Source organism: Scyliorhinus canicula, chromosome 19, assembly GCF_902713615.1.
Source record: "Scyliorhinus canicula chromosome 19, sScyCan1.1, whole genome shotgun sequence".
NCBI lineage: Eukaryota > Metazoa > Chordata > Chondrichthyes > Carcharhiniformes > Scyliorhinidae > Scyliorhinus > Scyliorhinus canicula.
The window spans coordinates 5,031,070-5,037,356 of record NC_052164.1 but is presented as its reverse complement, the minus strand read 5'-3'; the positions used below and the strand labels follow the sequence as shown (position 1 = coordinate 5,037,356).

The following is a 6,287-nucleotide window of genomic DNA, read 5'->3' as shown; positions in this document are numbered from 1 at the left end:
CTCTAGGCACAGCAACCAAAGAAAATTAGGGATAGAGGAGAACGGAGATTTTTGTGGGGTTGGAGTAGACCTTTACAGGTAATTAAGTACTTTTTGCAATACTGTTGTTGTTAGAATGCAGTAATTATGACAGTCAATTTGCGCACAGCAGGCTCCCCACAAACCGCAATATATTAACAATTAGATCATCAATTGTTCAGTGATGTTGCTTAAGGGATAAATATTAGCTGAAACACGGGGGAGAATGTTCTGGCTCTTCTTTGAAACAGTACCATGGGATCTTTTACCCTGAGACGGTAGATGGGGGCCACAGTTAAACATCTCATTCCAAAAGACAGAGCGGCACTCCTCAAGTACTGCACTTAGAGGGTGTGATTTGATGGGACAAGTTCTAAATGCCGTATCAGGCATGACTTCCCAGGTGCTTCCCGGCGGCTGAGCTGGCAAGACCACGGCCCTTTTAAAAAAAAATTATTACTTTCTGAGTTCCGAAGCCAAGGCTGAGTTGGACAGGGGCGAACCCCTAATCCAGCTCCTTGCCTGCTCCAAAAACCAATTCAAATTGAGTCCAATCCATGGTCCCCACAAGAGAGACATACCAGCTCTGAGCCAAACGGCAGAGCAGATACTACACTTGATCTTAGCCAAAAGGCCGAGAAGCGATCCACGGCCCGTATTTAACAGCACTTTGTGCCGGAAATAATCCCCTGCGCGGTTCACAGCGGAATTGGCTGTCCCGCCAGCTGATTCGCCTGGACAGCTCCTCGCTAACAAGGGGGAGCCGTTCATAAACCGCACCCTCCAAACCAGCTGCCAGGTAGGTCAAGACCATGGCACTATATACGCCTGGTCCGCGCTTCCAGGATACCAGCCTGGCCAGGCTGCTGTACGACGTGGAGGCAAGACAGAGCACCCTGTTCCCCCGAGGGGGTTGGAGGACCACCAACAGGGCTGCAAATGCCCGCTGGGAGACAGTGGCAGCAGCTGGCAGTTTGGGTAGCGTGACCAAACGGACCGCCATCCAGTGCAGGAAGAAGACTAAGGACCTCCACTGGGCCGCAAGGGTAAGTTAACACCAGCTCCCTGGTATCACTGCCACCTGCCAACCCCCTGAACACCACAACCCACCCCCAACAAGTCGGCAGCTGGCACCTTGCACCCCCACAGCATATTACAACGCCTGTTCCCCAGAACACCCTGGCACCCAACAGCACAACACCTTTATGCCCAAGTGCGGTGCCCACACATGCCATCTGGCATAGACCCCCCCTCCCGATGCACCAAGCATCTCAGAATGCCCTCTTTCTGTCCCCGGAGGAGAAGTTAACACATAATAGGCAGGAAAGGGCCCAGGCGGGTGATGGTGCTCCGGACATCAGAGTCCTCACCCTCTATGAGGAACGGGCTTGCTGATCATGGGGTTGGCTGAGGAGAGGGCAGTCACCTACAGCAAAGTTGGCCTGTTGCGCAGAGATGAGGATCCACTGTCCCTTCACCCAGGTGACCTGTCTCAAGTGAGTTGTTCATGTCAGACAATATGATCCTTCCCTCTCACTGACCACATGCCGATTCTCTCACAGGATCTCCAGCTGATGGGGCCGAGCCATCCGAGATCCCCCCTCTCCACCCATCGTCCCCCCACCATCCAAGAGAACACTTTGGAGGAGTGCTCTGAGGAGACCACCATCGGGGCGTCACAGCTGTCACCTCCACCGTCCACCAGCGCAGAGACACACCTCGGTGGGTGACAGAAGGGTACAGGCTTCTTGGGCACACTACGGTGAGCACCACACAGTTGCTGATGCACATCAGTTGAAGGGAGGAACATCCAAGGCAGTCAGCAGTCGGAGGTCATCCCAGAGATGATGCAGACTCTCGGACACGACCGCGAGATTCAACAGGGGATGTCAGTGACACTCCAGCGAGTGGAAGAGTCCCAAAGTCTCTGAGCGCAAGAGAGGATGCTGACAATGTGTGGCACCGAGGCTAGAGTGGCGGCAGAAGTTGAAAAACTGGAGCACGACATCAGTATCTTGAGTAGTGATGTCTAAGACATGGCTCAGTCTATGTCACCATGGCTGAGGGCCTCGACAGCATGTCCCAGTCGCTGAGGGATGTGTCCCAGATGCAGATCAACTTGCCAACACACCGTAGAGCATGGCCCAGATGCAGGTGGACCATGCTGATGCTCTCTGGGGTATGTCCCGGTTACCGAGGAGCATCGCCAAGGGCGTCAACACCATGGTGCAGAGAATGGGGAGACACCAGGACCAGCTGAGCTGCAAAATGCAGAGGCCTCTGGAGCTCACTCCAGCTGCCTCTCCATCCCATAGAGTCCCTCAGGGCCTTACAGGCAGCGTCCAGGAGGAGGGAGCGCTGGAGGCCGACCTGGTGCCTTCCACCACGGAGACGACGACGGTCTCCCCTTCTGACACTGGTGCGTCTCAAGGTCAGCTGGCAGAAGAGGGTAACACAGTGAAACCAGTGACACCGGTAAGTCGGCTCCAGGCCCTCTGGACGCCTGCCAGGGTTCAAAGACCACAGAGCGCGAGAAGCAGCAGCCTGCCTCCATCTCTGATAAGCAACATGTGGACACATCTAGATGTAGCGGTAAAGCACAGATGTTTAGGAAGGATTGAGGATCACTGAGCAGACACTGCAGAGTGAGACATATCATCTGTATCTGGGGACATGTCACCCTGATACAGGTCAAGCCTCTTCCACGTTATTCTTCACAGCAGGCTGGCCCGCACCCCCACCTCCTGTTGTCCTCTGCTGCCCCCGAGCCCTTCCCCCTGGGCACAGTGATCCTACAGCAATAGCCTCTGCTGCAGTTCACATGCGGGTGGTGGGTGTGAGCGTATTGTCAGAAAGACAGGCGTCAAACTTTGGCCTCGACTGAGGAGCACCAGAACTAACCTCACAGCGAGTTATCACCACCCTCTTGACTTGTACATTGACCGCTGGGAGGGTGGAACAGGATAGTCGGGGAGGGGGCATGTGGGATGTTTGGGTAATTGGTGGAGAAGGGACGATAGGGGTGGGGTTGGGGGTGGTCAATAAGGGAAGGGGATGACTGGGGGAAGGAGGGATTGGGGAAGGAGGGATTGAGAGAAGGAGGAATTGGGACAAAGGGGGGATTGGGAGGAAAGAGAGATGGGGGAAAGGAGGTATTGGAGGAAAGGAGGGATTGGGGGAAAGGAGAGATTGGGGGAAAGAAGGGATTGGAGGAAAGGAGAGATTGGGGGAAAGGAGGCATTGGGGGAAAGGAGGGATTGGGGAAAGGAGGCATTGGGGGAAAGGAGGCATTGGGGGAAAGGAGGGATTGGGGAAAGGAGAGATTGGGGAAAGGAGGTTTTGGGGGAAAGGAGGGATTGGGGAAAGGAGGTTTTGGGGGAAAGGAGGGATTGGGGGAAAGGAGAGATTGGGGAAAGGAGGGATTGGGGAAAGGAGGCATTGGGGGAAGAGGGGATTGGGGGAAGAGGGGATTGGGGGAAGAGGGGATTGGGGGAAGAGGGGATTGGGGGAAGAGGGGAATTGGGGGAAGAGGGGATTGGGGGAAGAGGGGATTGGGGAAGAGGGGATTGGGGAAGGGGGATTGGGGGAAGAGGGGATTGGGGGAAGAGGGGATTGGGGAAGGGGGATTGGGGGGGAGGAGGGATGAGCTGACAGATAAAGCTTCGTCCTATGTGAAGTGGTTGAGGATAAGGGCTTCCCTTGCCTTCTGGGCATGCCGGACCCTCACTACCATCTGTCCTCCTTCCTCCAGCAGCTCCCACGGGTCCTCCCCAGGCGCGTCCTCCAGCCCCTTCTGGTTCGGTCGCTCCTCATCCTCCTCAGATGAGGCATTTTCCTCCTCCTCCAGCATGTCGCCCCGCTGCTGTGCCACGTTTTGGAAGGCACAGCAGACCATCACAAAGCAGGAGACCTCGCTGGGGGGTTTACTGCAGTGCACCACCAGAGCAGTCCAAGCATCAGAACCACATTTCGAGCAGTCCGATGCACCTCTCAATGACAGCACGGGTGGCAAAATGGGCCTCGTTATATTGGGACTCACCTCGGCCTCCAGCCTCAGCACTGACATCATCAGCCAGGACCCCAACACCCAACCCGTCACCCTGGGGTGGTCCTCGAAGACACTGAGGACCTCTGAGTGTGCCAGGATGTGGCTGTCATGCACTTTCCCTGGGAAGCATACGCACACATGAATGATCTGGAAGTGGTGGTCGCACAGGAGTTGAACATTCAGGGAGTGAAACCCCTTCCTGTTAATGATGCCCCGGTGTGCGAAAGGCAAGATGCACGCCATCAATTAGCACCTGGAAATGGGGCATCCTGGCGATGCCAATCCTGCTGCCCGGGCATCTTGATATGCTTGGTCCAGGTCAAAGTTTATGTAGTCAGCTGCCCGGATATACAGGGCATCCGTGAGTTATTGGATGCACCTGTGGGCTGTAGCTTGTGGACACAGAAGCTGCAAATGCCCCTGCGCGAGCCCTGGAATAAACTTGTTGCATAAAAGTTCAGCGCTGTGGTGACCTTCATGGCCACGGGGAGTGGGTGTCTTCCTCCTCCACGAGGTACCAACTCCGCGAAGACATGGTACAGGTGCCGCACCGTCCCCTTGTTGAGACGGAGACTCTTGCGGCAGATGCTGTCCATTATCTCCTTGACCAATGATGCCTGGACACCTTGGGCCATCACCGGCGTCTCCCTCTGGGCTCCTCCCCGGGTGGTCGGGCCTGCAGAGTGTGCAGCAGCCGCCTACACATAGGATGCCGCCTCAAGCCTGCAACGACACTGCTGCCTTCTCTGGACTCTAGTCGCCTGGACTGTGAGGGCTGTTGCTGTGGGGTCAACTATACCATTCATCTTAGTTGCTGTGAGGAATTAGAGAAGGAGAGAGACCAATAATCAGTTTGGGCTTCCACCCCGGGACCCTGAAATCCCCCAAGCCTCCCCCACCCTTACGTGTCCTGCCTTCTCTCAGAGTGCCGTCCACCGATCCAGTTGCGCTGGAGGACCCCGCCCTGCACACTCACCCCCGGCCACATCAGGACACCCCCGACCCCAGACCCTTGCCAGGACCACTCGGGGGTCTGTGCTCAAGTACCCTTCCCTGATCCACACACCCACCCTCTGGTTGTGGGGATATATCTGAAGCCCAGCTCCCGAGTGTCTGACTGTTGGCCACTGCCCACAGGGTTCAGGTGAAGTGTCCTGGCCTCACAGTGTGATTGGAATGCTAGGCAATAAAACTCATCTGAGACATGGCACGTGTACCCACATGAATGCACTTGAGAAGATTTTGTTTATTAAACAGTCAACGGTAACAAAAATGTGAAAATCAGCCAGGTAACATTCCACATATCACACTAACCATTAAACAACAAGGAAACGTCACCGTTCCATATTGGTACCAATACAAAGCTATATCAGCTCATTTTCACAAAAAAAGAACACACGGTATCCCCCCCCTCCACAGGTTCCTCAACAAAAATGGAGGATAAGCCTGAGAATGTGTCATCATCTCCAGTACTTAGTTGTAGAAATGACCTATCCATCAACGTGTGACTTGTTCCACGTATCAGAACCATTCTCCACCCAGGAGCCGCAGCTGTACAGGCCCCTCCCACACCGCCCAATCTCACCCAAATCCACATGTTCCACTGGTGCTCAAGGTGCAGTTGAACATCCTTGACTTCCAGTGTGTTTAACCCACGGTGACGCGCCAAATACATGCAGCACTCACCACACCAGCAACAGAAACATCAGCAATCTGCAAAGGCATTTCTTGAATGGTGAGATCAGGCCGCCCATTTGGATCAATGTCACACATGAGGTCCCACAGCGTCTTCTTGCTTCAAATTGGATTGCCTTCTGGACTTATCCATCCCCTGAGTCCGGGAGTGTTCCAGGGCCCAGGTATCTTAGAACAAATTGTCCTCTTTTCTGGCTACAGAAAAGTAAGGAAACAGCAGCATCCAGGCATTTGCAGCCACTAACAGGAGCAAGCAACAAACACAATCTGCTGCCCCAGAGTGCTCACATAACTAACAATGTCAATGCCTTATTAGTAATAGCCTTCAACTGTGAAGCCAGAGGCTGCTCACAGTCTAAGGGTGTGAAAATGACTGACACCATAGAACCACAAACAGGACTCTATCCTGGAAGCGTTTGGTGGATCAGACAGGCAGCAGGTGTAATTGCCCCTGTAATGGGTTGCACAATTCAGGGGATGGCCTGTGGGACTCGCAGGCGCAGAGCACCTCACCCTCCCCAGCCCA

The 6,287-nt window shown here is 54.6% G+C and overlaps 1 non-coding gene across 1 annotated transcript; it reads right to left on the bottom strand.

The window, feature by feature from the left end:
- Positions 1–465: 465 nt before the first annotated feature.
- LOC119954575 lies at positions 466–664 on the bottom strand. Its single transcript, XR_005458266.1, has one exon. It is a non-coding gene; the product is annotated as a U2 spliceosomal RNA (small nuclear RNA).
- Positions 665–6,287: the final 5,623 nt, after the last annotated feature.